At 41.8% G+C, this 24,869-nt stretch overlaps 2 long non-coding RNA genes across 2 annotated transcripts in view; one reads left to right on the top strand and one right to left on the bottom strand.

The window, feature by feature from the left end:
* LOC309623420 overlaps positions 1 to 7,207 on the bottom strand; it is a 29,775-nt gene extending 22,568 nt beyond the window's left edge. Inside the window, exon 1 of the long non-coding RNA XR_014241370.1 lies at positions 2,457 to 7,207. This is a non-coding gene — a long non-coding RNA (uncharacterized lncRNA). The remainder of the gene's footprint in view (positions 1 to 2,456) is intronic.
* Positions 1 to 24,869, top strand: part of LOC309623421 — a 720,194-nt gene that overhangs the window by 679,997 nt on the left and 15,328 nt on the right. The gene's annotated exons all lie outside the window — the stretch shown is intronic.

Here is a 24,869-nt window from a genome sequence, read left to right as displayed (position 1 = left end):
TCTGCTCAGTGAGCATCAGGGGCTGCTCCCACCAGCCTCCATCTTTACACCTGCCCAGGCGAGAGCGCTGGAGGGGTTGGTCTCCCACAAGAACCAGGAGACACGCTGAGTTTTCTCTCCAGGGCAGCGCCAGGCGGGAGCTTCTGCAGCTGGGAAAACCCCAGCAGGGGGAGGGCAGGGGAGAGACCTGAGTCTCCACTCCAGCAGGTACTCTTGGCTGTCTGGCCATTTCCCTCCAAGACCCTGTTTGTTTCGAGGTGGGGAAGGAATGCGTGTGCATCAGTCTAACTTGGCTCAGAACAGCCCCAATCTGCTTTTCCTGTCAGTTGTTAGCTTTCTCTTACACACTCTGGAGGGGAATGAGTTCATGGTCCCACGCTGGGTTTGTCCCCACCTGTACTGCACACACGGTTCAGTGTCCCTCTTTGGGATGTGGCATGGGTGAGACACCCTCTTCTTCTCTCACACTGCCCACGTCCCATGGTCTCAGCTGCTTTCCAATCTCTCCTTCTTCTGTTCAAGCCTGCAGCGGCATTCCGGTTTCCCGTGTGCATGTGCGTGTGTGCACACGTGCGCGTGTACGCAGAACTGGGCACGTATTTTCAGACCTGGCGAATTCACTTGATCCATATTAAACTTAAAGAGGAGATTCCGTCAGTTTTGTTTCCAGGGCAATTGTGCTTCCTCTGTTAGGCTTTTCAAAAGATTTACTATTAGGGAATGGCTTCTCTCCCAATTTGTAGCTCCCTAAAGCTTCTATTTTGTATTTAGTTTAATTTTAACATCCTTGTGCATAATCTTCTCTGCATTTTTTTGCCTGACCAGACTTCTAGGGCTTAGGAAGGTCCAAGGGGAGCCAGAGACCAGAATCTTCTTTTCCCAAAGCCTCACTTGTTGGTCTTTAGATATCGAGTAATTTCAGCTTGTCTCTAGAAGTTATCCAGGCAGATTGCCAGCTGCCACAGATCTGCAGCTAAAGCCTTTGTCAAACGCTAGGACATCTCTTAAGCATGTCATCCAATATTTATAGCTAGTATGTTTCCAATTCAGTTTCTTTAAATATGACCCAATGTCGCTAATGTTGAGTGAAACAAAATTCTATATTAAATTAAATTTAAATTAAATACTTCAATTTGCTTACAATTAACAAATATGATTATTTATTAACTTCACTTTACGTTAAATCATTAGATCAGACTTCCAAGTTTATCCCTATGCTAATTTTCACAAATAGCTATGAATAGTTTGGGGGAGTATATAAAAAACTCAACCATTTTACTATCCATAAGGTGAAGATATTCTTTGTAGCCAAAGAAATCAAACTTTTCTACTTCTGGTCACTCATTTGTTCATACTAATAAACAGTTTTAAAATAAACTTTTTAAATGAACATTAGTAAACATACGAAAAGAAACTTCTGAAAATGATCTTGTCAGTTTCTGTCTTTATCTTTCAAAATCTAGAATGTATCCTCCAGAAACCAAGTGATTCCTTGAATGAAATGGGGTGCACCCTCCTTCAATTGCAACACGATTAATACATGTTAATGAGATCAGGGCCAAGTATGAACTCCTTACTGGGTCAACAGAGACCTTCAGCAATTAGTTTGAACCATGTGAAATTACTATTTTGTAAGTGAAAAAGCGGAATCTTGACAGCGGAATCTCAGCCTAACATCTACATTGGTAAGACCAGCATCGACACATTTTTATAGGACATCTTTGCTGGGTTTGTTTTCTGGAAACTTGCCAAGCTGGGGGATTCTTTTCCTGTCCCTTTCCTTCATAGACAGTGTTTTAAAATTTTGGGTACACATCCTAACTGCAATTTATGAAAATGTGTAATTAAAAATATCCTCCACATTGCAGTACTATTTACAGTAGCCAAGACATGGAAGCAACCTAAATGTCCATTGACAGAAGGATGGATAAAGAATATTCCAAATACAATGGAATATTAATCAACCATAAAAAAGAACAAAATAGTGCCATTTGCAGCAACATGGATGGACCTAGAGATTGTCATACTAAGTGAAGTAAGTCAGACAGAGAAAGACAAATATCATATGATACCTCTCATATGTGGAATCTAATCTTAAAAAATGATATAAATGAACTTATTTACAAAATAGAAAAAGACTTAGAGATATCTAAAACAAACTTATGGTTACCAAAGGGGAAATGTGGTGGGGTGGGGTGTATAAATCAGGAGCTTGGGATGAACACACACAGGCCACTACATATAAGATAGATAACCAGCAAGGACCTACTACACAGCACAGGGAACCCAATATTCTGTGATAACCTTTATGAGAAAAGAATCTAAAAAGGAATGAGTATATGTATATGCATAACTGAATCACTTTGCTGTACACCTGAGACTAACACAACATTGTAAGTCAATTCCAATAAAATTTTAAAAAACATATCCTCTATAGCACATCTACCAGACATTACCTGTAGAGATGGACCGAGTTCCTGGGTAAGACCAGCCTCTCAAGGCCCCAGTTGCCCAGACTGAACCTTTTCTCCTTCTCGGCCTCATCTTGACCCCCAGCCCCACCCCCCTGGAGTTCTCAGCTTCTTATTCCATGAGAGGACCCCCAAAGTGATGATTTTAGTCTTCTCAGGACTCAGCCTGAGCCCGCTGGTCCTGTGGCTTGCAGCTCACCTTTCCCTTCTTTAACTCTCATCCAAGACACAGTCTGACAACGTGTTTTTATTTTTAAGTCTTTCGGCCTCATCCCAGGGAAGAACTTGGCTTCTTTGTCACTGGCCCCATCTCAGGGTGACCCTGGGATCCACTGCTCTTTTCCAGTCTTCCTGGCATCCTAGGCACAGGAAACGGCTGCTGCCCGGGTTCCCTGAGGAGTTTGGGGGCTGCACTTCCCTTTCTTTTACTGGAGTCACCGTCCTTGTCCTTGTCCTCCTCTCCCAGGTCCCTCGGCTGGTTGTTTATTCCCAAAAAGGCATCACTTTCAGCCTTTCTTGAAGGCCTTTTTTGAAGTCATTTTTTCTATTCTGAAATTTTACAACCAAATTTTTCTTTTTTTTTTGGCTGTTTTGGGTCTTCGTTGCTGTGCACAGGCTTTCCCTAAGTTGCGATGAGTGGGGACTACTCTTCATTGCAGCGTGCGAGCTTCTCACTGCGGTGGCTTCTCTTGTTGTGGAGCATGGGCAGGCTTCAGTAGTTGTGGCACATGTGCTCAGTAGTTGTGGCTCACAGACTCTAGAGCGCAGACTCAGTAGTTGTGGCACACGGGCTTAGTTGCTCCACCACATGTGGGATCTTCCTGAACCAGGGCTCGAACCCATGTCCCCTGCATTGGCAGGTGTGTTCTTAACCATTGTACCACCAGGGAAGCCCTACAACCACATTGTAAAAGGCATACAATTGAGTCTCTATTTTTCAATTAATGTCAAGAATGAATAGTTCTCATTAACTCACACTCTTTCTTTATCCACACTACCACCTCTGAGTTGCCATGAAATAATACAATATTTTTGATACAGATATTAAACACAATACAATAATAGTTTCGTAATATTTGCAAACACAAATATTAAGAAATGTTTGTATTTCTTAGAATACATAGAAAGCAATTGTTTCTACTTAAATAAATGTTTAATGTTTTCTATTGCTCAATAATCTTTCTTCTGTACCATACCTTCTTTCTTGATTTCTTCATTCTAGTTCAGTTTTAGAAAATTAATTTGTAAAAGGAGGCACGTAGATGACATGTTTTCTATGCTCTTTGTTATTTATTTAATTTTTTACTTATTTATTTCGGCCGTTGCCCATGCATGAAGGTGGGTTGAGTATAGAATTCAACAGTCATAATAATTTTCCCTTAGAATTATGTGAAGGTGGTTCCACAGACATGTAAGCTGATCTGATGCTTGTTTCTTTGCAGTAAAATGGTCGGTTCCTAGAAGACATGTGCTTTATTTTTCTTCATATTCATCAGATCCTTGATGATATTTTAAATTCAGATTCAGAAGTCATACCATAGAAGACAGCCCTATCAGTCAATACATCCTTTCCTGCTGCATCCAAGCAAAACCTCATGATCTTTGTTAACGCAGCCACCCCCAGTCAGCAATAATGGGTGCACAAAATGAAAGCTATTTTCTATCCCTTCTCTGTATTGAAGATTTTTAAAAACTGACTTTCTAATTCAGTAGTTAGATTTTCTAGTGTAGCTTTTACGTTATTAACTTCCTCTATAACAGTTAAAAATATGGTGTCCACGCTATCTCCCAAAATGCTTTACTTCTTTCACACTGTTTCATGCTCATGGCAGGCTTAACAAGGAGGTTTTGAAGGCTTAAGTTTTTCTGTTTCTTGCCCAAAGTCATAACCTCTTTCAGGCCTCGAAGAGTTTTCTAAAGTCTGTTTACATTATTGATAAGTCATTGGCAACTGACATCACTAATTTGAGGACAGAGTGGGTTGACCTCCCCCATCCTCGGTGAACATGGCCAAGCAGGACTTCTGCTCACTGGGCTCTGATCTGACCCTCAGACCTTCGGACCCAAGAGCTGCTCATGGGACAGGAAATTCAGGGGGATGGGAGGAACTGCCCTTCTCTCTACAGAAGGTGCCTCTTGGCCAGTAGTTTCCACCAGTTCAGTCTTCTGCCAAAGTTTTTCCGTATTTCAGGCATGTAGGACTTCTTTATACTTTATAAGCTGTACAATATTTTCCTTGTTATGTTAATTTTGGCATTTCAGAAACAAATTGGGAGAGGTAAGGATTCAAATCCATGGCCTTATACATCTTCTTGGGTATTTTTAAATTCCTTTTTACAGTTTTTCAAAACTAGTAGTACCTTCGAATTGCCATTTATATAATAATGTTCAGATGATTATAGTTAACTGAAACATCTCTTCAGCTCCTTTCTCACTCATTCCCTATCAGAGCAATATGAAGTATGACGTCTACTGGTATTTGCTTTAATGTTTTTAAAACTCAGAGTAATCTATAATTACTTTATACCTAAGAGCCCAAATATATGTGAATCCCATGGAATTATTCTTTTTTTTTTAATTAATTAATTTATTTTGGCTGCGTTGGGTCTTCGTTGCTGTGCGCGGGCTTTCTCTAGTTGCGGCGAGCTGGGGTTACTCTTCGTTGCGGTGCACCGGCTTCTCATTGCGGTGGCTTCTCTTGTTGCAGAGCACGGGCTCTAGGTGCATGGGCTTCAGTAGTTGTGGCTCGCGGACTCTAGAGCGCAGGCTCAGTTGCTCCGCTCGGGCTTAGTTGCTCCGTGGCATGTGCCATCTTCCCCGACCAGGGCTCAAACCCGTGTCTCCTGCATTGGCAGGCAGATTCTTAACCACTGCACCACCAGGGAAGCCCCATGGAATTATTCTTTATCAAACCAGCAGGAGAGAAACTTGGAGCAGTTATTGTTAATTCTCCCTTAAGTTGCGGGCTCTGCTTTGGAGTGATGTTGGCTGCTTTGCGGTGGCCACGTGCTGATGGAGCTGAGCCTCCTATCGAGTGTCTATCCACCCAGCGGTGCTGACCAGGGTTTCCCCCTCACCACCGCTGCCCCAGATCCAACTGCAGCATCTCGGGCTGTGTGTACACATTCTCCATCTCCACAACATCATTAAGTGACTACAACTCTTCGTATTTCACCCTGTGTGGAAGAGCAGGGTTGATTTCAGATTCCTGATGCTAGGTGAAGTAAGCCAGACAGAGGAAGACAAATATCATATGATATCTCTCATATGTGGAAATGAAAAAAATACGATACAAATGGACTTATTTACAAAACAGAAATAGACCCACAGACATAGAAAACAAACTTACGGTTACCCAAGAGGGAAGGTGGGTAGGACTAAATTAGGAGTTTGGGATTAACCAACAAAGACCTACTGTGTATCACAAGGAACTATACTCAATTATTTTGTAATAACCTATAATGGAAAACAATCTGAAAAAAAAATATGTATATAACTGAATCACTTTGCTGTACACCTGAAACTAACACAACGTTGTAAATCAACTATACTTCAATAAAAAAATGAAAGAGCAGTCCTGAAAATTCAAATATGGTTTTGGAAGAGGGAGAAATCCTCCAGATATCAATACAACAACACATTTTGGGGCAAGAATTGCTCACGTTTCAAGGACAGACTCCCTCTGTGGTTTTCAGGAACCTGGTCTCCACTACTGCGAATGATAAGCTATTGGCTCTTCCAATAACAGCTTAGCCAAAGCTGTTTCACTGGAACCCTGAAACTTCTTCTTGTGTTCGACGTGCACCAGACTGTAAAGGAGGGGTTGGAACAACCTGAGATCTCTGTACAACCAAGTTGGTGGATCCCGCTCCCAGAGTCCACACTCACCCGGCGGTAGCTTCTGGCCATAAGAACGATCAAAATGAGTCATTAGAAGGAGAATGAATCTGAGTCTGTGTGACCAGGAAAAAGATGTGTCTTTGAGTCATAACAAAAGAGTTTAGTAAGATCTGTCTCAATTTAAGTCTTATATAAATTATAATAGATTCTAAAATTTGGAGATTTCAGTCCACTTAAACATGTATGGGAAAAACATGAAACAGTCTTCAAATATCTTATTAGTAAGGCAAATATTACTATCTTACAGACTTCTTTAAAAATAAATAAGCCTTGTCATGGGCTGCCTGGAAAATCACTTCAAGGCTAATAATATTCCAGGAAATATATCTCAGCTCATTCTAAGCAACAGACATCGCCCAAGTTACGAATCTCAGCTGCTGTGGTTGGCTGAGGTGTAACTACCTGCGATCATAACAGGCTCCTATGGGCATGTCTTGAGCAAAAATCTCTTGTTGGTTCGAAGAACTTCCCTCTGGGCCATCCAGCCAAGCTCAGCCATCGTGTCTAGAAAGACGTATAGAAGGACGCTCTCCACTATTTTTACAGGACTGTTTCCCCTCAGTGAGAATGAAAATAAGAGACAATGGGAAACCTAATTTAAATAATTATTGGAACTTAAATTACTTGATCAATAAAGAATGTAACATCCCTTCCCCCCCCCCACCCCCGTCCCTAGCAATCTACAGAGTTAAAGGGGGGGATACTGTGGTCATCACTGTGAAACAAATGTCAACATTTATTTCACATTATAATGTGAAGTTTTAATGAACTCCCATTTCTCCCAAATCCAAGTAAACTGTATCTTGATTCTCCATTTGCTCACAACTCACACACACACACACTGTATTTTATTTTTACAAGAGATAAATAAACTGACACCAAGCATTGTAAATGGTTGACCACAACAAAAGCAACAATGATTGCAATTACCAGACACGAAACACACTCATACTATGTTATAATATTGACATTCAGTCCAGTAATCCTCCACTGTAACAGCTCCTTTACTTTGCAGTGAAAATTGATTTGTATATTTCTTGCCTCTGAGTCCTTGTGGGATTTCAAATTCCTTTTTACTTCCTGTGTCTCCCTTCCATCAATTTCTTCTTTGCACAAACACTTATTGGCAGTCCAGCAGGGAGCGGGGCTGTTGCTGAGAGCTGGGATGCTAAAGGAGTCACACTGTGTGCTCACAGGAGCGAACAAAGTGCCTCTGAATCAGATCGTGCAAAGGCACAGAGGAGAGGGAATCCCTTTTGCCTGCGATAGGGGAACCCTGGAAAGTTTCAAGAGCCTATACCATTTGATTATCATAATTAATATTTCACCAGTTAAAGAAGGCACAGAAAGCTGGAAGCATGAGTGGGGGAGTGCGGAGCAAGGCTCTGAGAAAACAGGCGTTTTCTGGTGTGACTCCTGCATGAGATGGCCGACTCATAGCTTGAGGTAAGGTTTTGAAGGACTTGGAGAGCTATGCAAAAAGGTTTGAAATTTATTTTGAAGATGGTAGGGACATTTCATATTTCTGAGGAGGGGACTTTTATGAACTGATCTGTGTTTTCTAGAGGCAACTCCAATAATAAGGATGGGAACAAATCAGAGGGGATGTGTCTGGAAGCTTCGTTGTTTTCTTTTGCATATTTAAGTCTGTCCAATTCAAGTTGATTTTTGTCTCTAGTGTGAGGTAGTAGCCAAGACTCATTTTTCTTGTTTTTCTATATAGATACTGGATTCACCAGGTATTACCTATGGAAATTATCATATTTTCCACACTGATTTGGAATTGTTCCTTCACTGCAAGTCAGGTGACTCTGTGTGGTAAATTGACTGCACAAAGATCCCAATTAAAGGTCTCCCTGTATCCACTCATTGGCCCTAGAACTTTTTGTTCCCTCCAATTTTGCTTTGGACTCAGGCATGTGACTTATTTTGACCAATTAGATGTGACCCAAGTATGTCAAATACATATGAATTTCCACATGTCCCCTGGCATGATTATACTTAGTCTCTTTTGGATCTCTGAACTTACTATGATGACATGCATGTTGGGATGGAGGATGTGAGGGACCCACGACTGAGAGCTCAGTCATGTTAGCCATCTTAGACTGACAACAGCCAGCTGACCCAAAATGTGTGAGACAGTCCAGACTCCATCAGCAAAGGCACTCACAAGAACTGCAGTTGACTAAGGTGCCCCTGAGATCACTGAAACGATCCAACTGACCACTGACACATGGGCATGACACTTGTGCATGCTTTAAGGCATTGCCTGTCAGGGCAGTTTGTAAAACATCTTTATCATGATAATAGGGAACTAATGCAGACATTGCTACTTCAAAGTAGGGTAGTGCTGTAACTAAAATCTAAAATGCCTGTCATTGCATTGGGGCTGGGTGGCCAAGCCTGGAAAAATGAGTGGGGATTTTTCAGGAGGCTAGAATTATGGTGGCCCATGTTATCAGTGGTGGAACAATTTGTAAAACCATGGTGCGCAGTATCCTGGGAAAAACACAGGTACCAAATAAACTTTTGGATTTGAACAATTATATTTTGAAGGCAGAATGCTGAATGTTCACTTGGCTCTTACTCGTTAAGCAATGAGCTAAAGTAAGAACAAGGCATTTTACAAGTAAAATTGAGAGAAAATATGGAAGAACCAGAATTTTAGGGTTGGCATATAAAATTGTTTCTCATCTCTGGTATTTCCATTAGGTAAAAGATTCTCAGCATCGTACATCTTCTCAGTTACATAAAGGTTTTACATACCATAGAACATTAGTCAAAATCAGGAAATGTAAGGATGATATCCACTAGTCCACAGTTCACCTTCAAATTTTACTAATTTTCCCAATAATATTTATTGCAGCTACTTTTCCTTTTTATACTCTGGGATCCAATTCAAAATCCCACATTACATTTAATTGCCATGTCTATTTAGTCTCCTTTAATTCAGAATATGTACTCGGTCGTCCTTTTTCTTCTATGATTCTGACTTTAAGAATTCAGCCCTATTATTTTGTACAATGTCTCTCAATTTGGGTTTATTGCATGCTTCCTCATGATAAACACAAGTTATGCTGCTTTTTGGGCATAAATGCTAAAAAAATGTTTTCTTTCTAGGGCATCATATCTGTATTCAGAGGATGTCAGTTTATCTCATTAGGGATATTAACTCAGATTACTTGGTTAAGATTGTGTTAGGTGAACCCATGGTAAAGTTAGTATTCCCTTTGTAATTAACAAGTACTTTTGAGTCTATGTACACGTTTATTGCTTCTCAAATGTTCACTCATTAGCTTCTGCATCCACTGAAGAGTCCTGCTTGAATCAAGTATTACCATAATGACATTGTATTTTCTTCACCAGGCATCATACGATTCAGGGTTGTTGGTTACACATAAATCAATTCTAGATGGTTAAAACAGAAAAAAAATAATCATGAAAATAAATCATAAAATATTGGAGACACTCAGAGAGTGTCCCAGAGGGAGAGAACCATCCTTTGAGGTGGTGCAGTCAGGAGCAGCACCCACCCGACACCGCGGGATTGCTATAGCAGGAAAAGCCCACTGCCCCGCTCAGTCCAGCCTCTGCCGACAGCCCTGCGGTGCTCAGTGTGGATGCCAGGGCTGGACCTGGTGGACGGGTCTTTACCCTTCCCCTCACCATGCTAGAACCACAAGGCATCTACTTTTTAGATGTTCTGGTTTCTGGATAGAAGCCTCATTCAGTTTTGTCCAAATATGCTGATTGGTGGAGCCAAGGTCACATGCTTGCACCTTAGCTGCAAGAGCCTGGGACGTAAGTTCGAGTTTCTTCCTTGTGAGGGCAGAGCACCAACTCACAAATGAGGGATTCACTAACCACTGGAAGGGAACATTTGGAAGATTTTAAAAATGATTAATTTAAACAGCAATTCTCTTTCTTTCTCTCTTGGCTTATTTTTCTAATATTGCTTTCTACCAGATTAAAACAGTTTCTTCATTCTTTTTTCTTTAATGTTATCCATACTTTTAGTAATTACGGTTCACTCTGAATTTTTGTAACAATGTCTGAAACTGTTTAGAATCTCTGTTCTTCTACAGTAGGATAAGGAATGTGTTGTGCTTTAGCTACCCACCCAGACCTCCTCATTCTGTTTCTGTTATCTAGAATTTTAGTGTCAGCCCTTTAACCACAAAAATCAAATTTAGACCCATAATTAATTATAATACCACATGTATGTTACCAAGGTCTTAGGTGGGCATAGTTTCTGTAATCCCATTCCATGCCTCTACCTACACTTTTCCTCTTTTTATCATGTTTAGTTTCTTATTTAATTGTAGGACGTTGGTTAACTGGCTTAGAATTTTAAAACTGATAATGTTTTTTTTTTTTTTTATGTCATAAATTTGAGTAGTCATGGATCAACACATAATTCAATGTTGATTTTTTTTCCCCTTAGCACTTTTAAGTTGTTATTCCAATGCTTTCTTCATCAATTTTACCAGTGAGAAGTCTGCTACCAACCTATTTCTTTTTCTTAAACAAAATTCTGAAAATGTTTACATTTCTTTCCTTTGCTTGGCTGTTCTAAATTTGCCTACCTTATGATCCTATGTGGATTTGTTTTTCTCAACTCACTTTGATATCAGATTGAGTTTCTTATAAAAGATGCAGGGCTTTTATTAAATTGGAAACTGTTTCAATTGTCAGCTCATACACTATTGTTGCTACTGAGAGTTTACCGGAGTCTCTCTGTGTATCTTCTTAAGTGTCTCTTAGTTTTCCTTGACTTTTCTTTTAATCCCTTCTTAATGAATTTCTTGGTGCTATCTTACTACTCAGTAATCCTCTGGGGAGCTCAACTTTATCTTGCTTTTCACTCCTATTTTCAGTTTGACTGTCTTCACTTTTGTTATATTATCTATGCCAATGGTTAAGAAAGATTCATTTACTCATTGATTCAGACATTCATGTATTTATGCATGCTTTCAGCATGAATTCATTGAGTATCTATTGGCATTGTACTCTGTGTTAGGGAAGATTATTCCATATTTTTATTAGGTCAGAAAATGGACCAGTTTTCCTTTACTTAAATATTTTTATTATCTTAGTTCAAGGTAAGAAAAATATGGTCAATTAATATTGTAAGTCTCAGGCTATTACTCTCAACAAACGTGGAATTAAAATTTCATTAATTGGCTCCTAATAGAAATCAAAGATTTTCTCTCTGATTCTTACTCCCTGTTTGTGGACATATGATAATTTCTTCCTGTGGGTCACATGGTCAAAACTGTCCCATTAATTATCCCACAATGGAAAAATTCTGGCCACATTTAACTGTCCATTTATTTTTCAAGTCATACACTAGAAATAATAAATATTCTTTTCTGACAGATGGCTGTGGTTAAGTCATACAAAAAGTCTACTTTTCTTCCCTTCCTTCCTTCCTTCCTTCCTAACTCCCTCCCTCCCTCCTCCCCAGTCCCTCCCTCCCTCCCTCTCTTCCTTCCTCCCATTCTTCCTTCTTTCCTTCCTTCCATCCCTCCTTCTTCCTCTGTTCTTCCCTTTCCTCTCTTTTCCCCCCTTTGCCAAATGGATGTTGTCCATCCTGTGATGGATGCTGGCAATCCTCACAATATACCTGTTCCCTGTCTTCCAGGTCTTCAGATTCTCTTGAGTAGCAGATTTAGGTCAGATTCTAACCACGGCAGGGCTCATTGCTTCATCAGGGCTGGTGTGATAACTGAGGACATAGCTGTAAGACCTCTCGGTAAATCAAAGGAGCTCTGCAGAGGAGCTGAAGTTTGAATCGAAGCTTTAAGAGAGACAGATGGCTGTATAGAAGAGACAGTGTGTGGGGCTGAGTCCTAACATCAGCAGCCATTTAGAGAGAAGGGGAAACTTTGGTCCAAACCCAATTCTTCCTTTGACTGGCAAATATTTAATACATCACTTAACCATTAGAAGTTTCAGTTCCCTCACTTGCAATGTGGGTTACTAACATCTGCCCCAATAGAGTTTCTGTGAGGAGTAAACCCGATGATGCACTCAAAGGCCCTAGCACCGTGCCTGGTCGGGGGAGCCCTCTGAAGGCTGGGCAGCTATGGCCCCTGTGTGTTGCGGGATGGCCAGGTGCCAGTTTTCTTTTATTTCACCATCAAACCGCTCACCCAGGACTGGCTGTGTCAGCCTTTCTGAGGTCGTGGAGTTCACTGGAATCATGGCATGCCTGCACAACCGAGCGTCACGTGCATTGTTATGGTCGCTGACTGCTTCCTTTCTGGGAAGCTGTAGATGTGCTTGCTAGCAGCCATCACCAGCTTCTAGAAACCAGGTGTTTCTACTCAGCTCCCTGCTGGGACCAATGAAGCATTGGACCGAGGGTACAGGGATCACTAGTCAGATGCTACCGCCTGGAGGGAGGAACGTATGCCCTGGGGGCCTGGCCACGAGGTGTCCAGGGCTGGGGCTCCTTGTGGGGAAGGAGTGAAGAGAGCCTGAGGCCAACCGTCCTCTGGGCAGCTCAGCTCTGCCTTGTCGAGGACTTTGCACAGACCTGGATCAGAGTAAACCTGCTGAGGCTGATCCCATGTCACGGGCTTACGGTGGCCTTGAGATGTCCAGATGACTCCCCACCTGCCCCAGGTTATCCTGATGGCAGGAAATGACTTTCGGATCACTATGATCAATAATCCATCAATCAGATAGAACTTGGCTTTGGCATGGCCTTCCAAAAGAAAACAGTGGGGATTTTGTTGAATAACTTAGAATAAACATGAAACAAGTACTTTGATACAATCTGAACCCACTTTATTAAAATTTCACCCTTGAACTTGGAGAAAATTCACATTATTTGTTTGGATTTCTGGTTCAGCGTGGGGTCAGAGATGACAGTCCTCGTACGGGATTCCTTTATTTCTCATTCTGAGTGTAGATCAGAATGCCAGGGAAGTTTGATCTAGATAGAAAAGTCCTGGGAGTCTCAGAGGGTGACGTAAACTCCTTACGTTAAATCCTTTAGGAACTGTCCGTATCTGGGCAGGGCTACCCTCAGGAATCTCCTCCCTACAAGTCCCAGCCACACCCTTTACCACGGGCCCCAAGTGGAAACTGTGAAGTCGTGGGTGGATCTGCCAGCCATTTTCTTTCCTTCAGAAAACATTAATTTGGGGATGTAGTTCTCAAAAGGCAAATACTCACTCCACTTTTCTCCTAATAATTGTTAATAATTATTGAGTACTTCCTTGTTGGACCACTTTTGACCCCAGGAATGGTAGACCTAGAGCCCACCCACCAGTCTGCTGTTTAAAAGGAATATTGTGAATGTTTGGGCTTGAAATCGGGTTGGTCATTAAACTCTGGGTGAGGAATAAACAAAACATTAATAATAAAAATATGTTTCTAGCTCAAGATTCCTTTTTCTCCTTTTACTGTACAGGGTTAAAGAGTCACATCTGATAGAAGCATCATTTGTGGTTAAAAAGAAAAAAGAGAAGCTAGTCATCTGCACAGGGTAGAGCCCTTTATCTCTTTCTAGTGAAGTTAATAAAGGATTAGAGAGAAAAAAAAGAAAAAGATCTGTCTCTCAGGGACAGCCCCTGATCCATGTCATATGGGAAAAAAAAAAAGAGATGAATATTGGTTCTGAGTTACCCAGTCAGGGTCACCCACAGTCAGGCCAGGAGTTATTGTACTGGGGAAATTTCTGGTTAAGCTTCCAGACAGAGGAAAGAGCAGTCGGGGAGATCTACACTGGTAACGACAGCCCCTGCATTTGGAAGGCTGCAGGCGGCCGAAGGCAGGCAGTGGACCACAAACGCTTCATCTTCCCAGAGGACCCTGGAGCTGAGACATTTAGTAGGCTAACCAGAGAGAGGTGCCAGGCGCTTTCAGATGTGTCTTGCCCAACAAATGCTTCTGGGCCAGGTGCTTGCTTAGCCCCTTCTTACCTGGGCTTTTATCATTAAAGAAGTCATATACTGATCCTGTTGCACAAACAAAAATCATTATATTCATTAAAAACTCACAGGTGATTTCAGAACAAAGATTTAGGTGAGTCTTTGATTAAATGGGAGGCAGTTTAGTTGCTTTGGACAGCCAGAGGCAGCCAAGGAGGGCTAACGAAGCTGCTGTCTCCTGCCTTTAGTTGGAGAAGCCTGTGTGCAGATGTCTGTTGAGAACGCAGGAGCAGCATAGCTGTGCCCATTCGGTAGACAAGTCGAGATCTGTGTCTACGACAAGGCTTTCAGTTGAATGTGGACTCTATGGTAATCTCCTCAAACTCAGATACTAATATAAGCCACTGAGCTATCACTGCCTATTGCCAAGGTCTTCCTGTCTGCCCTGATTCAGTTCAACAAGCTCTCATTTTGTGGTTGTGTAATAAAAGGCAAGGGACTCAGATGCATCCCACATGTCCCCTTTGCTCAATCCCTGTGCTAGGCATTCTATCATAGTCTCATATAACTTACCCTGCGATGGTGCTATTATATTTCAAATAAATAACTGTAACCTGAGGCAATGCACTGTTCATGCCAACTTTAAAGGTTTGGTTGAAGAGCGCATTACTTTTAATAAAGGGATGAGGAGGGGCCCGATGGGGGAGGGAACTTGGAAGAGAATTTGAAGGGTCTTGGCAGCAGGGGGATCATGGCACATATCCCTGTGGGGGACAAACAGAAGGTGTGGAGGTAGACAGACAGTGGGATGTTCTAAGGTGAGTCAGGGGTAAAATTTCCTAGAGATTAGGAAACAAAAGAGAAGGAGATGAGAAATATGTCTGCTAATATTATTGAGGGTTCACCATGACAGTCCAGGGTTATGGGCTGAATCGTGTCCCCCTAAAATTCATGTTGACCCCTGATACGTCAGAACGTCTTTGAAGACATGACCCTTAAATAAATGATTAAGGGTAAATTGAGACCATTGGGATGGGCTCTCATCCAATAAGACTGGTGTCCGTGTAATAAGAGGAGATTAGGACACAGACAACACACTGACTGAGGGGCAGTCGTGTGAGAACAAAGAAGGCTGCCGTCTGCAAGCCGAGGAGAGAGACCTCAGAAGAAACCAACCCTGCCAACAACTTCATCTTAGACTTACAGCCTCAAGAATTATGAGAAAGTAAATTCCTATTGTTTAAGCCACCCAGTCTGTGGTATTTTGTTATAGCAGCCCTGGCAGACTAATACATCTAGGAAATATTTATTTTATTAGTTTGGCAGTGGTTTGGCATTGAAAGATTTTAAATGTTATCATGGTGCCTTAGGATCTGAACATAACACGGATAGGGCAGTAGAATGATAAGTGCCAGACAGGCACTGCTGTGATTCTCTAGGCCAGCACTTTCCGGTACACCCATAACTGGCTGTGTGTACCTACTGAGTACTTGAACTTGGGCCAGTCTGAACTGAGATTTGCTGTAAGTGAGAAACACACAGTGGATTTCAGAGACGTGGTGCAGAAAGAGAATGTAAAATTTCTCACTTAATTTTATATTTATATTGAACAGTGTTGTTCTAGGCAATGAGAGAGCCCGGAGAAGGTGGCTGGTGGGCACAAAGTGTGCAATAACAGAGGTTGACCAGATGCCTGGATGGAGATTTTGGGTGAGGTAGTGGGACCCCAAAAGCAGACCTATCTGGAACAGGAGTGGTAGTATTGGAATGACATCCTTTTTGGTTTGGGAAGGATGATTGATGTGTGTCACACAGGTTGTTATTGATATGCTGAGAAGTTCAAGTAGTTGGCTGAACATCATACATTAATGTGGGTCAGAGTTGTGATTTACATACCAGCTCTGATAACGATCATCCCCTAGGGGTCACTCATCTAGCAAGGATGTGGGGACATGAAGCTTGATCTACTTGAGGAAACAAGAGGAATAAGATGGACAGACTAGGAATAGTTTAACAATGTGAATGTTGGATATAACATTATATATGTTACATTTCGAATGAGCAGCACTGAAAATGGGTATTGCCCACACTTGGGCTAATGGACTTGGGAAGGCTAATGGGCCTGGAAGAGCTGGGAGGAAGGACCTTTAGAGACGAATGTCTATACTTGGGTACCGATTAGCTGATCAACAGCAGCAATGATCAAGATATGACTTAGCACTTGGAGTTGGGGTGATTTGGGGAAAATGGTGATGACTGTGACATACAGGGAAATTGGAGGAGGCAGCTAATAGATGGATTCTGCATTTTTCAACAGGGGCAAATGACATTTTTGGTGGGACAATGCTTTGTAGGACTGTGGCTCACAGGGCAAGACATGCTATGTGTGTATGGTCAGGGTTCTTGCAGATGGCACACAATGCTTGTATAAAGCAAAGACAGCCTCTGTTTGGAGAACTAGGCTGAGTACAAATTAAACTCTCACCTACAACATACACGCTGGCATCCCTTTTATTGTTCCCACTCTGACCAGGTGCCTCCTCAAAGCCACCTTTGAATGCCTGTCATGCCCTGCAGTCATCTGTGATTTCCTTTAAGTGGCCACTCTGCACTTGGATAGGCACTGGCATCCGAAAGAGTGTCCTAGGTTCTCACCAACCTCGGTTGACTTGCCCCCTCAATGGGAAACAGATATCTTGGACTGCTGCTCCAACGTGTACAGGAGGGGGTGCTTCCCTGGAAGTGTGGCACTCTCTGCTCTGCTCTTCCAGAAACCTTTACCATCCTTCCAGCTCCTACACACAAAAAATCTCTTTATTTTTGACCTGTATGTGGCCACATGGCTTGCATAGCCTGTTTTTTCCTACCAGGGCTAATAAAGAGGGAATCCAATCGTCCCTTTTTAAGGTTATAGTTTACAAACAAACACTATCTATTTTCCAAACCTACAATATAGTTTTTTAAAATACTTTTTATATTTAGGTTAGTTTAAGTCCTGGAATGTACTAATCTGATTTACTAATAGTTTCAGCAACAATGTATATCCTACAAATTGCATATTTAAGTAAGACAAGAATGAGGAGCACAAATGTTTCCCAACATTTTGAAAGTGAAAGAGTTTTCTTTCAACTTGATGAACATAAAACCATCCTTCTAGATAGGCACGTACAATTAAAGCTTGGAAACATTTCTGTAATGAATTCAATGGAACGAGATTGTTCTACTGAAATTGGATTAAGATTTAATAGTCTTCGGGGAAATCGTTTAACCTCATGGAAATTGGACAGTTCCTTGGCTGGTGAGGCAAGTTTACCTACAAAGAACTTATGAGAAACTTTAGGAAAAAATACTCTCCAAGACAATTACGGATTTGAGTGTGGTAAGGTTGTTCTTTCAATAATCACTCCCAGGAGGGGCTGAGAAGGACCCAGGTCAGAGTCTCCATCACACTCTTCTCGGGGAGCAGGATCAGATTCAGGTCCCCGACAAAGGAACCCAGCCAAATGATAGCCTCTTTGCAAAGTTTTCCAAAACCTATGAATCAGCTCCCTTTATGTTCTCAGGTCATTGAGATTTGCAGACACAAACCAAAGAGACTGAGAAGATAGCTTTTCAGGAAAAGCAGAGTGAATTTCAAAGAAATCGAGCAAGACACAATTATACCAAGAATATATATCCAGGTTAGTGAATCTCGGCTCTTCTCCATACCTGAAACTCAAACACATTACCCTCCATCGTTAGAATGCTCATGCAAAAAAAAAAAAAAAAAAAAACCCAGAAAAATAACCTACATATGCCTTAGTCAGGACTGAGAAAAGCTTATACAAATTTGGGTAGGATTGTTTTTAATTCAAGGTAATTTTTTTAACTAAAAGGAAGAGTCAGGGCTGACAACGATTGCAGCTAGCTGAGCGATATAGGAATTCCAAGCTCACAGCCCAAGCTCAATTGTCCTGTGACATTGAATTCTGGTCCTAAAAATCAGAAGTAGCTGGTGTGTAGCAGTTTGCAACACAACCTCCAAAACTCACCTGAGAGCTACTTCTGAGAACGCCGTTGCAGCCGTAAGCATGAGAGTTACTTTTTGGCCAAAGCCCTTGAAGAAACTGTCAGTATTATCAAGGTTCTACCTGTCTTGATTCACCATCCACAACAAAACACTTGACCAAGAAGCATCTGTGGGAACTGGTCTTCGCCAGGATGTTCCCATCTGAGACGTGCAGCTAGTGGTAGACAGACTACATAAAGCTGAGAGCAAATGGTTCTAATTGAAGCCATTTAGCAGCCCAAGAATAAAACCAAGGGAAAGATCTGATTGTTGAATCACCTGAATTTTCTGTAGAATTGGACCAAAACTACTGTGTCTATCAACATATGGTCCCCAGCTTCAAGAAGCTCATCTCTTTATTTCAGGAACAAAGACAGAGTAAAGAAGCAGAGAAGCTTTTGCACAGCAAAGGAAACCATAAACAAGATGAAAAGACAACCTTCAGAATGGGAGAAAATATTTGCAAATGAAGCAACTGACAAAGGATTAATCTCAAAAATATAGAAGCAGCTCATGCAGCTCAATATCAAAAAACCAAACAACCCAATGCAAAAATGGGCAGAAGACCTAAATAGACATTTCTCCAAAGAAGATACACAGATTGCCAACAGACACATGAAAGGATGGTCAACATCACTAATCATTAGAGAAATGCAAATCAAAACTACAGTGAGGTATCGCCTCACACCAGTCAGAATGGCCATCATCAAAAAATCTACAAACAATAAATGCTGGAGGGGGTGTGGAGAAAAGGAAATCCTCTTGCACTGTTGGTGGGAATGTAAGTTAATACAGCCACTATGGAGAACAGTATGGAGTTTCCTTAAAAAACTAAAAATAGAACTACCATATGACCCAGCAATCCCACTACTGGGCATATACCCTGAGAAAACCATAATTCAAAAAGAGTCATGTACCACAATGTTCATTGCAGCACTATTTATAATAGCCAGGAAATGGAAGCAACCTAAGTGTCCATCAACAGATGAGTGGATAAAGAAGATGTGGCACATATATACAATGGAATATTACTCAGCCATAAAAAGAAATGAAATTGAGTTATTTGTAGTGAGGTGGATAGACCTAGAATCTGTCATACAGAGTGAGGTAAGTCAGAAAGAGAAAAACAAATACCATATGCTAACACATATATATGGAGTCTAAAAAAAAAAATGGTTCTAAAGAACTTAGGGGCAGGACAGGAATAAAGACGCAGATATAGAGAATGGACTTGAGGACACGGGGAGGGGGAAGTGTAAGCTGAGACAAAGTGAGAGAGTGGCATGGACATATATACACTACCAAATGTAAAATAGATAGCTAGTGGGAAGCAGCCGCGTAGCACAGGGAGATCAGCTTGGTGCTTTGTGACCACCTAGAGGGGTGGGATATGGAGGGTGGGAGGGAGATGCAAGAGGGAAGGGATATAGGGATATGGGGATATATGTATATGTATAGCTGATTCACTTTGTTATACAGCAGAAACTAACACAACATTGTAAAGCAATTATACTCCAATAAAGATGTTTAAAAAAAGAAGAAGCAGAGCTTATGTTGGGTCCAGGTATGGTGGTACCCCAGATTTGTGAAGGGTCACACTTAAGATGTCACATCTGTCATCTCTCACCTTGAAGTCCTCTGATGCCCAATTTCATCAAAGATTTGAAATGTTTCTAAGTATGAATGCAGGTGTAAAGATGGGAGCAGGAAATCCAAATGGTAACATCAGAAGAGGTGCACACTGAAAGTCTTACTCAAAAGCACAGCATCTTACAATTAAAAAAAAAAGCAAAAGGAAGCCATTTGCTCTAAATCAAAGCAAAGGGTAAATAAATGGGTAAGTGCATCGCCAGGCATTTCTGAGAAGTTTTCTGCTTTAAATGCCACTACCATGACACAAAGGGTCAGGTCCTGCTAAGGATGGACTGAGAGGCACCCACACGTGACTCTAGACACCCTGGAAGACACGACACAGAAAACAGTTGAGGTTTTCAGACAGGGCATGACATCAGAAGGGTAGAATGAGCATCCTCTGTCCAAACAGCAGAACTGTCACTGTCAGGTCAGCTAAATCCTGCCTTCCTGTACCCTCGACTGGAATTCTTATCCTGCCCTGGCTGCAGGAGAACTGATCATGTAGGTAGGGGGAAATTGAGCCTGAAAGTGAGGATCGACTGTTGTCAGTTGTTGGGCGAAAATCTGACCCGACTTGATTTCTCTGAGTTGGTCTGATGCGCCCCCTGGGGAAGATCAGCCCCAGTCTCATCCTCTGATTACCCAGCCCTCTGCACACTTCCAAGCCCACGGGGTCCCTCCAGGCTCTGCTTAGCTCCCAAACCTTGGCTCTGTCCTCTGACTGCAGTCTTTTACCCACATGACATGCTCAGCTCACCCCAGGGGCTTGGCTGGGAGCCTCCCTAGGGATTCCTTGTGGTTCAAACCCCGAGGGCCTGGGATCCTGCCCTGCTCCTTCCCGGGATCTAAGGCATCACTGAACACAGGACGCAGGGCTTCAGGCAGGGCATGCCAGCACCCCTAGGTGGGTTACAGTACTAAGAAGACACTGTGTATCCAATACCTCATTCTCATCCTCGAGCTTTTCCAGACAGCAGAACGATTGCTGCTGCTGCTGCTGTTTAATAGATGAGGAAACCCAGGCTCAGAGCTCTAGGGCTCAGACTCAAGCCTGAGCTTCTCAATGTGGGTTTTGTAAGGATTAGACAAGAACCATTGAGGGTGGCAGTTGCTCAGTGATGACAGTGTCCTTCTTGCCAGCTCTGCTATGCTCTACGTCACACCAGACGGCTGCTCCTCATGGCATCTGTACAGAGACTCCACTGGTGCAGGATCCTGGGGTTTACCAGCTGCCTACATGGGTGTGAAAAACCTGAGTTCTTTGAGCAGATTTTTGGCAATTTTATCACATGATTCCAAAGCGAAAGAAATGTGTGGATGCAAAGACAGAGCAAAAGAGAGAAGGATACCTACTACACACATGCACACATTGATGTACGTGTAAATACACATAAACATGTATGTGTGTGCGTGTATACACCCCCCGCACATACACACCCCTACACTCATCCTTCAACCTTGATCCTTAGCTTGGCCCCGTTAGGTGGATGGATAAAGGACTGACCAATAGATAAGTCTTTAGGTAATCATCTGTTCATACCTGTGACTATACCATGGAACTTTGAGAGTTCATCTAAACTTTGGCTATACCATTGCTATTATGTGAGCCCTGATTTTTCCTATATTCTCTCAGAGGTGTGGGACTCTGTAATAATTACAGTGTGCCTGTTTTTCTAAATTCAAAGCCAGCCATAGAAGGAAACCTTGAGCACAGGACCACTGCATCATCAGGAAAGGATAGAGAAACTGTTAAAAGATGTCAAAAACACTCTTATGAAGGACTCAAATTGCTCATATTTTACATTGGCAAGTAACCAGCTGCAAATGAACCACAGAGGATATACTGACATAGTGAAATGAATCGTGGCCATCTGAACAAAAATGTATTTTTAGCAGGTTCTAAAATAGATACCAACCATATTTCAAATTCCTAGCTAATTTTTACCAACTATTTGAACTATTTAAAATGGAATATATTTCTTAAAAGATTTTAAAACACACACACACAGATATCTATAGCTATATCTCTACCTATGAAACACAGATGTGTGAGCATGTATCAGGTAGTGGTCACTTCAAATGTATGAAAGTCATACACATCCAGCTGGGCTGATGGACTCAGAGCCATTTCCTTTAGCATAAATGCTACTTCTGGAAGGAATCCTGCTTGGCAGGAGCCCAAGTCAGGGAGAAGAGATTGTGGTTGTTTCAAAAGCAGAATGCATCCTGCTGTTTTGCTGTCTTGGATTACAAGAATCCCTGGGTGATAGACAAATTTAGAATGCATTTGTAAACTTAAGTTCATTGTAAGATACGAATTGGTCCTTGCTGAACTTTCCCAGTGGGCATATTTCCATTGAAGTATGGGAATTTATAATTACATTCTTTTATAGACTGGTCACTTTTTCTCAAGAGTATTTGAAGTTCAAGCTCAGAACCCTGGATTATCCAATTTTCCATCCACAAAGTGGAATTCTATAATAGCCCCTTAGACATCCATTTCCCAAGCTTCTGTTTGTCAGCTCAGCTGAGGTTTTAATGAGAATCCCATGAAGACATTACAAAGGTCAGTCACTTACTGTGTTTAGAGTTTCCAGAGCTTTTAAGTGAGGTGTGGAAATTAATTTCATATTTTTTCATATTTTTCATATTTTTCTTAAAAATGTTTGTATTTTATTGAAAAATCAATCCTGTTATATATTTATCATTAATATCAAGTTAGCCCCTACTTTCCAACCTCACACATTGGTAGGTTTTACCTACACTAATTCTATATCCAGAGGTAGTTTTCTCTCCTCTGTTCACTGATGGTTCCTGTGTGCCTAGCAAGTTCCTAGCACATATTAGGCACATGCTGGTTGAATAAATGACCCTTATATTAACTTATTTAAACCTCTAAACATCTTTTGTGGAAGTACTGCTATTGGCCCATTTGATAGATGGGAAATAGAGGCACAATAAGTATTTTGACTTACTTACCAAAGTCACATAGCCAGGAAGCTGTCAAGCTGGGGTTTGAATCCAGGCCCTGAGACACCAGAGGCCTGTTTGTAAGCACATTGACAAAATGCCTGTGCTTCTCCAAGAATGAGTGTCCAGGGGATGTGACAGACCAGCCTCCTGCCTCACCTGCACAGCTGTCCAGTGAGAGGGGCAGGTGCTAAATCATAAACCCACAAACATCTTCACGTTGAGGCCGTACCATCAACTCTCAACAAATCCTTTCTCTTGGTGCAAAGCATCCTGTCTTCCAACTGGTCTACCTGTTGCAGAAACAGCTCCATGTGGGTCTTTATCAAGCCCTTTGAACTAGGTCAGTTAGGGAAGCTGCCAGGGTCAGTGCAGGTCTTAGAAAAACACATCAGAGCAGCAACATTTTGCCAAGAAATGAGAATATGAAAAACCCCAGGGAAAGTGAAGTGTGACACATTCATATTCTATTGTCACCATAACAGATCACAACAAATTCAGTGGCTCAAAACAACACACTGCATGCAGTATAGACCTATAGGCCAGACACATAGGTCACTGGGCTAGAGTCAAGGTGTCAGCAGGGTGACTCCTTTCTCCAGGCTCCTCGCCTTTTCTAGCTTCAAAGAGTTGCTCAGAATCCTTGGCTCACGGCCCCTTCCTCCATCCTGAAAGTGGCCAAATAGCTTTGTCTGACTCTGCTTCTCTTGTCAAACTTCTTTCTCTGGTCTTACCTGAGAGAAGTTCTTTGCTGTTAATAATTCAAGGGATTTGATTAGGCTCACTGGGATGGATATTCCAGGATAACCTTCTTCACTTCAATCACATCTGCAAAATTCCTTTTGGCACGTGAGGTAACAGAGTCACAGGTTCTGGGAACTAAGATGTGTTCATCTGTGGGGAAGCTGTTCTGCCTACAACATATGGCTCTACATTAGAGTTGTTGTCTTCCAGGAAATTAAAACAGCCCCTAAGGCTTTGGGGTGAAGAATTTTCTGGCTAGTGACGCAGCTGATTAATTGAGATTGGGAAACTGATCAGATGTGAAGGCTTATGAAAGAAAGTTTTACTCTTATTCACTGAGGATGATGACCTCCTACCTGCTGGTAGAAACCTTGGATACAGCAGGACTATTTTGGAACAAATGTTACCAAGACTAAGAAGCAGAGATGTGAACATACAAGCTATTTTAGACTTTTGGTATCATTAATTGTTAGTTTTCTCCCGTTTTGTTCTGTCCTATCTATTATAGCCATTATCTAATTTCCCACCTACATCCCAACCTGTCAGCTTTTTCCCCAAATCAAAGAAGGAAAAAGAAAACCTGCACTGCCTATATTCTTCAAAGTTCCCAGAACTCTGAAGGAATTGTTACAACTAGCGGTTGCTGCTAAAACTAGCTTTCCAGGCCAGGGGTAGTGATAGGCTCATGACATGCTTGTCAATTTCTGTGGCGTGAATATACCCACTATGTTTGATTTTATGTTCCCCATGTTTAAAAAAAAAGTTCAGAATTTTATTTAAACAATTGGCTCCCATGAGATGTAGGATGTGGCTCCAGCATACCACGGGCCAACCCACCTTTCTCGATAGCCTCAGTCTTTTCCTTTTCCCTGACTTTGGCCATCCTGTTATCAAAATCGCACACAGTTTTCCATCCTAAGAAAATGTGCATTTTCTCTAATGCCCTTACAAGCGTGCACTGGATGTCTTCTAGTTATACTGTAGACCAACTCCCTATCCTTCTCCATAAGCTCCGTGCCCTGGGAATCTGTCTGTTTCTGAATGGGTTCAGCCAATTGGGAATCAGAGGTAGGGAAGACAGTGAGGTCGGCATGCTTATTCCCTCTCCGAGTTCCACATTCTGGCCAGTTCCTCCATCAAAACCTGCAGCTCCCGGTGGAAGCCCTTCTCCTCACAAGTCTCTTGGTTTTATTAAACACTCTACATTCTTGGGAGTGG

Source organism: Balaenoptera borealis, assembly GCF_965194805.1.
Source record: "Balaenoptera borealis genome assembly, chromosome: 2".
NCBI lineage: Eukaryota > Metazoa > Chordata > Mammalia > Artiodactyla > Balaenopteridae > Balaenoptera > Balaenoptera borealis.
The sequence above is the reverse complement of the archived record's forward strand: the minus strand, read 5'-3'. Positions and strand labels throughout refer to the sequence as shown.